The sequence below is a fragment of the Podarcis erhardii genome (assembly GCF_964252035.2).
Source record: "Podarcis erhardii genome assembly, chromosome: 16".
Taxonomy (NCBI): Eukaryota; Metazoa; Chordata; class Lepidosauria; order Squamata; family Lacertidae; genus Podarcis; species Podarcis erhardii.
In genome coordinates, this window is record NC_138514.1 from 18,579,457 (window position 1) to 18,589,382 (window position 9,926).

The 9,926-nt window shown below is 46.5% G+C and overlaps 1 protein-coding gene across 5 annotated transcripts in view; it reads right to left on the reverse strand.

Annotated features, from left to right (window-relative positions):
• NECTIN1 (nectin cell adhesion molecule 1) overlaps window positions 1–9,926 on the reverse strand; it is a 196,113-nt gene that overhangs the window by 44,767 nt on the left and 141,420 nt on the right. The gene's annotated exons all lie outside the window — the stretch shown is intronic.

Here is a 9,926-nt window from a genome sequence, read left to right on the forward strand (position 1 = left end):
TCAATTTCAAGTTGAAAGTCCTCTTAAGATAACTCAAAACTTTGACCTTGCCTGGTCAGCAGGGCAGCAAACAGGTCCAGGTTCCAGCAATGGCAGAGTTTAGAGACCCTGAATTTATGCTCCCTCGTGGTCTAGATTTCGATATCCTTGGCTGGCTCTGAGAGCAAAGAGAACTTTTACTCTCTCCACCCTCCTCCTCTAGGAAAGATGCCAAAAAAGCAGTTGGAGAATCCCAGGAGCTGGAGAGGCACCCAGACTCAGTGCTTTTTTTTCGGGGGGGGGGTGTGTGCAGGTGTATGCATACCCCTAAACATTTTCTGAATCTAAGTTTGGCCTCATTGAGGGGCAGTATTTCAATATGAGTAGGAAAATGAGAGTACCCCTAAACATTTTTTTTAAAGGAAAAAAAAGCACTGCCCTAAAAGCAAACAAACATTTCCTCTGCATGAGTGATGCTTCAATGTGGAATGGGGGAAAATGGGGAAGCACTGTCTGTTCTCAGGTAACACTTTCAAAGACAGACCGTTGCCAAAAATGTATCGGTCAGAGACAATTGGGAACTCCTCATGTGCTATTAAAAAAAACCAAAAACCCACTAATATGCTGGAACTATCCAGTTAAACGCCAATTACGAAACCCTGCAAGCTTCCCGGCTGCAGCATATTAATAACACAATTAAACATGTATCACTTAATGCAAATGGAAAAAAGATAGAACTTAATCGGATGGCAGTGCAACCCCAGGAAGTGACCATTTAGCAAACTAATGTCTATTTAATTATAGGCCCCTCCTCTGTAATAAGCTAAAACATGCCAGTCTTTATCATTTCTTTTCTCAGAACTCAGTTGCAATGCTAGTCTGAGGAATTCCATCTCGGCTTCCCTGCATTGGCAGTGGCTCAAGCCCTTGGACAGCTGTGGAGATTAAATTCCCCGAATGGTCCTTGGCATCTTCTCTTTTCTTTGCATTGTCCAGCTGCAAACAGCTGGATGGGACATACATTCCCACCACCAGCTTCTTCTCTGGCATTTAATGTGAGTACATCCCAATAGAGAACTTCTGGATCGTTGTGTTCTGCTATATCATGGCTACTACAGAATAATCCTGCACTGATATATGGTTTTCACCTTTTCCAAGTGGATTCTGAGCCTAAGCGCTCATTTGGAAATACATGGTGAAGCCCCTAAATTTAAAGCTCTGTGATGCCACTTTAAACAGTCCTGGCTTTGACCACAGAACTCTGGAAGCTGTAGTTTGTTATGGGTGCTGAGAGTTGTTAGGAGACTGCCCCCTTCCCTTCACAGAACTACAATTCCCAAAGTTCCTGGGAAGGGGGATTGATTGTTAAACCACTCTGAGAATTGTAGCCAGCCTCACTGCTGCCTTGCCTGTCTCCTTTCTAGTAAGGGTAAAGGTAAAGGACCCCTGGAAGGGTAAGTCCAATCAAAGGCTACTGTGGGGTTGTAGTGCTCATATTGCTTTTCAGGCCAAGGGAGCCAGCGTTTGTCCACAGGCAGCTTTCTGGGTCATGTGGCCAGCATGACTAAACTGTTTCTGGTGCAATGAGACACTGTGACAGAAACCAGAGTGCATGGAAACGCTGTTTACCTTCCCGTCACAGTGGTACCTATTTATCAACTTGCACTGGTGTGCTTTCAAACTGCCAGGTTGGCAGGAGTTGGGACAGAGCAATGGGAGCTCACCCCGTGGTGGTTTGCGGATTCAAACCACCGACCTTCTGATTGGCAAGCCAAGAGGCTCTGTGGTTTAGACCACAGCGCCACCCGCATCCTTTCCAGTAAGACACAGTGACATTGATAATGGGAGATCAAGTCTCTACATGACTGTATTATCGGGGGGGGGGGGGCTGAATGCATGAAAGCTTCTAAGCATCTCCTCCCAGGTGTGCTTCAAAGCCCCCATTCAGACCTTCGCATTCAACATGGGAAGATTGGGGGTTGGAGTACACAGGGACATCTGGGGGGTCAGACCAACATGCAGACCACCTCCTTGTGCCTTTGCCTCCTGAGCCAGGCTAGCGGTGTGAATGGAGCCATTTGTATCATTGTGTATTCATGTTGCTAGTCAGTGCGCAATGCTAAATAATAAAATAATTTGCAAAAATGGGTCAGCTCATGGTAGGCCAGTTGATGAGTGGAGCATGTGGCGAACCACTGAGACGAATGGTTTTAACATGCAGAAACGCCAGCTTAAGGCTGATTGAAGCCACGTCCTGCCATGTCCAAACGGTCATGCACATCAACCCGCATAAATGGGAAATGGCGCATGTTTCCTGCTCCTCGGGGAGCCGCAGCAATTTCCCTGCAGAAAGCACAAAGCCTGCGAGGTCAGGACCGGCTGGAGTCTCTCTGTGACGGGTGATCAGTTCAGGCTGACAGGTGTGAAGTTGGCAATTTTCTTTCCCAAAACGGCCAGATAAACAGGCTGGCAGCAGTCAGGGAAGATGGAGAGGGACGTAGAGATAAGGGGGGAATGGAAACAGAAAAGATGGGCAGCTGGAGCAGATCACTCAGCCAGCTCTGTCACAGACCAGAAGCAAAGAAAATGATTAACCCTACACTGACTGGCCCACCCACCACAAGAAACATCTTTGGGGTGAGATGGAAAAGGAATAGATTTACAGATCCAGGCAAGGGTATCTCTGGGCTCTTAAAGGCATGCACCCATGATGTAAATGTACATATGCTTAATGATAGAGATTAGATAGATAGATAGATAGATAGATAGATGATAGATAGATGCCCCTGGGAAAATTAAGGTGGACTTTTGCCCCACCTCCCGTTCCGGCTCAGTCACCCTGTGGGCAAAGCTGTTTTTGTTTTGTTTTTAAAGGGAGGGGAAGAGGCAGGAGGTGTGAGAGGTCTGGCACATAAGATCAGGGACTGGGGTCCACAGGCCATCCTCTAACTCTCCTCCTGCATCCTATCCAAGCAAGGAGAACCTTAATATTTTCATTATACGTAGGAGACCAGTTGAAAATATGGTCCTGTGATGAGCAGACTTGGGTCCAGTCGAAAGTTACACAGCTTTCAGTTCTCATACACACCCTCCAAGTGTCACAATTTTCCAGGGACTGTCCCAGAATTACGAAAGCCATCCTGGCTTCTGATTTGATCCTGGAAGATCCCTGTTTCCCCTGCCAGTGCTGCCAGTGCTGAGCTTGGGAAGGAGGATGAGCCAAGTGATGTCCCAAGTGATGGTGGCAGCAAGAGCGGTGACTTCCCCAAAAGCCTCAGTAATCAAGAAGGGATACAAGGGATTATGTCCTACATAAAAATGTTAGCCGTGTGTGTGTGTGTGTGTGTGTGTGTGTGTGTGTTCAAAGTCTGTTGTTGTTGTTTAGTCATTTAGACGTGTCCGACTCTTCGTGACCCCATGGACCAGAGCACGCCAGGCACTCCTGTCTTCTCAAAGTCTGTACATATGCACTTTAAAAAAATAAGTTGTTGTTGTTGTTTGATTCTGCCTTAAGATTTTAAAACTAGTATGATTTTAAAACGAGTACCTCTCCCTTGAACACTGGGAGCCAATTAAAACTACTTCTTATATGATGAACAAGACTGTGTGTGTATGCTATGACTTAGGGGTTAATGGTATGATCTGCAGTAATTAAAAAGTAGAAAACAAAAGCACACCCCCAATTTAATGCAGTGTGTTTCAATTGATTTTAGTTCATACATATGCTTCATGTGAGCTCTGGCTAATACTAAAAGGTGGCCGTCCCCCAACCTAGTTGCCTCCAGATGTTGTTAGACTACAACTCCGATCATTCCTGATGACTGGCCTTGTTGGCTGTGGATGATGGGACCTGGAGTCCAACTACATCTGGAGCGGGTTGGCTAGGCAAAGGCAGGCTCATTCTATCACTTCAGGCCTCCAGGTCCTCATCTAGTGGCAGTGGTAAACCAGGCCTGATTCAGATTCTGTGTTCGGTGACTCAGCTACATTAGTCAAAAAAGAGCGTCTTAAATGTGTTATAAACATGCAGCACCAAATGGTGCTATAGGGCCCAAAACATTTCTATGTGATTTTACATAGGGTTGTTGTTTAGTCGTTTAGTCGTGTCCAGAAGCATCTTTGGTCCCCATTGCTTTAAAAAAAAAAATGGGTCCAGTAAAACCAATTTGAGTTGCACTACTCAAATTAATTGATTGATTGATTTTATTTTTTCATGTATCTTTCAAAGTTTGAGAGTTAGTAGCACACACATAATTCTTGTGGTAAACAACCCCACGGAAGAAGATAACAGTGGTTACCCAGACCTTGTGGCTGGTTGTGAGGAGGCCACCATGACATTTCAAGTTTCAGGGCACCCAAAATGTAGGTCTGCCACCTTTTCCCAGGTGAATCTGAGGGCCTTTGCTAAAAAAAGGAAAGAAAAGAAAGGCCACAAACAGACACATAGCTCCCAGCTCAGACATCGTCTCTCCTTGCCAGTTGCTGTCTGGCTACTGGCCAAGCTGTGTGCTTGCCCCTGAGGGCAGTGGCAACTGAAAGAAGAAAGCTTGATGGAAGGAAATAGAACATGAATTCAAGCACAAGGTTCCCAGGTTGCGTACCATACTTAACACAACAGCTATATAGTACAATGGTACCTCGGGTTAAGTACTTAATTCGTTCCGGAGGTCCGTTCTTAACCTGAAACTGTTCTTAACCTGAGGTACCACTTTAGCTAATGGGGCCTCCCGCTGCTACCGCATGATTTCTGTTCTCATCCTGAAGCAAAGTTCTTAACCTGAGGTACTATTTCTGGGTTAGCGGAGTCTGTAACCTGAAGCACCTGTAACCTGAAACGTCTGTAACCTGAGGTACCACTGTATTTTAACTTTAGGATAAGAAAAATATGTGGAGACAGTGATCTGGTCTTTAAAAGGAGTCCTTTCAATATAATGTTGGCTTAAAGACATAGCCTTGACTATCTGCTGGGAAGGAAATGTCCGGATTTTCCAACTGTTTCAATGTATTATTCAGGGGAAGAGAGACGCAGTCAAGAGGCCATAATGAATGCTGAGCAGCCGTTAAAGCAGCCTCTAGCCCAGGGGTCGCCCATTATGTTGGATCACTGGGCCCATTTCGAATTTCGAAAAAGGGTTGCAGGTGCCAGTCACAAAATGGCTGCTCTGCATAACATAAAATGGCTGCCATACCTAAAAAAGCAGAAGAAGGGACAAAATATGGGGCAGGCGTGGCCCCCATTAGATTCCACATCTCCAGTGGAGGTGAAAAGGCAGCTACATCAGGACCGCCACTCTCATTCTAAGAGAAGTTTCTTTTTGTTCCTTTCCTTTGTTCAGAAAGGGAAGGAGGGTTGGTGTCCAGTCCTTGCAATGGAATATGGGCATGTTTCAGGGAACATGTACAGTGTACGAGAGGCTGAGCTGGTGCGGACAGGAACTAAGCAGGAAGAGCAAAAGGTATCTCATTGTGCTATGGATTTCTGAGATGGATTTTGCTCAGACCTTTCATGGGTGCCATAGGAGGTACTGGCAAGCACAGTGGCCCCTTTGGGCTCTACATTGGTGCCCCCTGCACTAGCTTGACTGGGAATGCAGGGCCAGCCCTAACATTGGATAGAGTGGAGTAGATGCCTCAGATGGCTGATGATGGGGATTGGGCAGAGATGGCGAGGAAATGGAAAACAGAGCTGTGTGTGCCACGAAGTCTGACTTGCATGGCTTAGTCTGCTGCTCTCAAGCTAAGTCAATCCTGATACCCCTTGCCTGATTGATTGATTGATTGATTGACTGACTGACTGACTGACTGACTGAATAGCATTTGTATACCACCACTTGATTGTAAAAATCTTGGACAGGTCTCAAATATATGGGAGACTGTCTCCTTTTATTGAGAATCTCCTGGGTGTTGTGATCAGCAGAGGGGTCCCTTTTAGTTGTTCCACCTTCCTCAGAAGTTTGGGGTGGTGGTTACCTGGGAGATGACCTTCTCTAAGGTAGCCCTTAAATCCTGGATTTTCCTACCCACCGGGGCGAGTCTGGCACCTTCACTATACAACTTTTGGTTCTGTTCATTTCAATCCACAAATCAATTTCATTGCAATGGGCCTACTCTGAATAGAGTTTAGATGGCTGCAACCTTATATTGTTGCAGCCAATGAGCAGGCCCATTGAGGTCAATGGGCATGACTAACTTACGATTCATTCACCGCAGTGGGATTACTCAGTGTGAAATGTGGTTGCACACAACCTTGTAGCTATGCCTAAAGCTGAACTGTGCTGCGAGGAGCGCTGGCAATGCTGTTTCTAAGCTGCGAGGGCAATTTGAGAAACTCTCCCCCTTCCCCGCACTGCTCTCTCTGTGGGAATTTTGGACTCACACCTGTTCCTCGTTTGTTCCAAGGAAACCCAAACTGGGAGTGCACCCGCTCCAGGCTCCCTGCAGCTCCAACAGAGCAAGAGAGAGCCCTGTGTTATGGTTTTATCCCCTCATTGCTCAGCTGTGAGAGGGACAGGCCTGGGAAAAGAAAGGCAGAAATTCCCTCTGGGTTGTTGCTACAGTGCCATTTGCTACGTTGCAGCCAGGCTCTCCCTCCCTTCTTCCCGTTTCCAGTTCAGTGCCCAATCTGTGTGCCTTTGTTCTCTTTTCTGCGCTTGGCTAGCTGTGTTGAACCAGCTGTTAGGAATCTAGATTTATACATACTAGGGATTTGTGGGGCCTCTTCCCCTACCGCCTCCAAGCCTCAAGATCTTTCATTCGTCCTATCAAGACTCACTTTCCTCTAAATTCTTCAGGTGCTTTTCCAGAGCAAGAACCTCGAAATTCCTTTCGAAAAAAGCCATGAGAAACAGTAGTTCCAGGGAAATGGTCTGTTGGACTATTGCTTCCCTCACCCCTCACCTTTGGCCATGTTGGTTTGGGCTGAGGACAGCTGGAGTTTGACCACATCTGGAGGGCCACAGCTTCTCCACTCATCTCATACCAACTTTGGCCAATGCAAAGACTGTTTCTTCACCAGCCCTCGACTCCCAACAGGGTCTCCAGGACGGTTGAGGATTGTGATGCCCATAGGACAGCTGGACTAGTAATCCATGACAGGATTAATCAACATAATGACTACAACTCCCATCATTTGTGACCAATGGCTCTGCTGATTTGGGCTGGTAGTAATCGAAGTCCAATAACATCTGGAAGTCACGATCCCTGGTATGTGGTAATGCTTTCTCTCTGAGGGCATCAAGAAAGGGTGTCTTATCATTAATCCCTTGAGGTGTTCTCTCCTCCTTCCATTTCTGAGCATTGAGAATCCTGGAAACCCTTTCTAGACTATTTAAAAAGCTGTTTCCCTGTATGTGAAGACCACAGCAGGGTTTGAAGTGTAAGAAAACAGGAGAATATATTAAGAAACATGTTAGGATGGAATTAGATAAGACAGAACCTTAAACCTCAATTGTCGGTATTTTGGGTTATAAACATCGATGCTGGGTGAGTGGGAAGTTAAATTGGAATTGTTGAATTGGAATATAACTGTTGAGCAACAAATTATTTCTATATGGAAAAAAAGAATAAAATATTGTTATAAAAAAGAAAAGAAAGAGCGTGTTATCAAAACTCTTTGGGTTCCCTTCAGATTCCTTTGCTGATCTAACCAAGGAACAGCCTGAATGTTGGCAGCAACTCTTAGGCGATTTGAGCAATGCATTTCACAAGGACATAAAAACAGTCTGCTAGACCAGAAGCATTCTCCCTCAGACAGTGGAGGTAGAACATAACCACCAGTGCTCAGCTCTCAACATGGCCCCCAAGTGTCAAGGAAAGGCAAAAAGGTGATGTCCACAATGCAGCTCAGCTAAACATACACATTAATGTTCTCTGTGGGTTCATTCCCATAGACAGCAATGGATGTGCAGTGCCACTGTTAGAATTCCACTCATTTTAGTAACACTTTTCTTTGGCTTCTAGTGAAATTCTGCTGACACGTCTTCAAATTTGTCCTGAAATTTGCTGTGAGGGGGGAAAACCAAATAAACCTAAACCCAAGGGCATCTCAAACACATACACAGCACTGATCCGCTAAGCGGCAAGGTAGTCTCCGCTGGAGCTCTGAGCCTGACAGATGGTATTGGAAGCCGAAGCTCCTTGGGCTTAGGCCAAATGCTGCTCTGATAAGGAAGGGCAATGGAAGAGCAAGATGGCTGCCAGACCAGACCAAAGGAAGTACCATAAACCTTCCCCTTCTAGAGCAGATCCTACAAGGAGCCTTGAAGCCAAATCCATCTATCCAGACAGTCCCCTCCACCGCTGCCAATGTCTATCTATTTCCCTTTCCCCCAAAGGCAACCTGAAATGACAGGTTCCCAGCTGGCACTCGGAAGGACACATCATGGCTTCTTCTGCCAGCCAGGGACCTAGTGACACATCCCTGTGATCCAAAGTGACAGCCACATCCTGGTTGAAGATCATTGTGGGGTGATTTCTCATTCTTTGGCCCTTTCCGAGCCAGCTCCAGTGGAAAGGAAAAAGATGCTCCTCCAGATCTCAGAACCACATTTCCCAGGGGTTCCTTGGGCAGAGAGCTCAGAAGCCAGACACATGGGAATCTGATGAACACAGAGCAGTTACCACAAGGGGTGATGAGCTAGCCGTTTTCCAGATATTCTTGGACTACAACTCCCATCAGCTCTGACTATTGGCCATGGTGGCTAATGGGAGTTGGGAGTCCAACACCAACTGGAGGGCCACAGGTTCTCCACCCCAGGTTACTGAAAATGAAATTTCAAGATGGCGATCAGAATTCCCTGCCTTAAAAGTGAAGTAACTCTGCCATTTCAAATGAAGGTGGGAAATTGTATGACGGATGACATTCCTTGAGTGGCAGAATTTCTGTAAACTCCTAAGATGCCACTGAGCTTTACCTAATCATGAAATCTGGATAGTCCTATTCAGGTAAGGAAAACATCTGATGAACTTCAGTGAAGGCAATCCCACCCCCCTGGCCTCCAACATTAATAAGTTACCAAGAGTTCTGAAGGGCAGTTTGCACATCCCAGACCAGGGACAAGCAGAGAGGGGACAGAGACTGTGGCCCGTGAACTGCTAGGGCATGTCAGGTGGCATTTTAAAAAGAAAAGCTTAGCCCCCCCCCCAGATGGTTATTCACACAAGCAACTGTGTGGAGAGGGGCCCCCATGGTTAGAGATGAGGCAGGCAGTCACAGGTCAATTGGGAAGCACCCAAATGGTATAGGGCTGCCTATAGCCTCAACAACAGTATGGCTACATCCATGCACGGAAACTGACAACTGGTGGATTGGCTGAGCTGTGAAACCAGACTTATTGCCCCACTTGGGCTTAGACAAACCCAGTAGCATGAACAGCTTCTAGTCATGATAGGTATACTTTGCTTCCACTTTCAGAGACGGCATGACTCTGAATACCAGTTGAATGGAATCACACCTGGTGGAGAGCATTGTTGCATTTAGACTCTACCTGCGAGCTTCTCATAGGCATCTGGTTTGCTTCTGTGAGAAAAGGATTCCGGATTGGACATCCCTTTGGTCTGATCTAGCAGGGCACTGAAATGCTCTCTCTTTTTGTGTGTATATTTGCGCATAGGAGCAGGCCATGCCCCAGTGGAGAAGGGAGGAAAGGGTCAAGAGGCTCATAGGCAGTCAATGTCTATGCTAGTGCTATGCAGACACAGAAGGGGTTGGTTGGAGGTAGGCTTCTTTCAAGGTGATGGGGAGGGCATGTGGAGAACGGGCTTGGGAACCTAGGAAGCTGCCTTACTCCTGAGTCACACTACTGGTGCTCCTAGCTCAGTATCATTTACACTGACCAGCTCTTCAGGGTTATCTGAAGTGGGACAATCCCAGCCTAGGGGACTGAGCCTAGGAGTTTCTGTCTGCAAAGCAGATGCTCTAACCCTGAGCTATAGCCCTTAAGATAAAG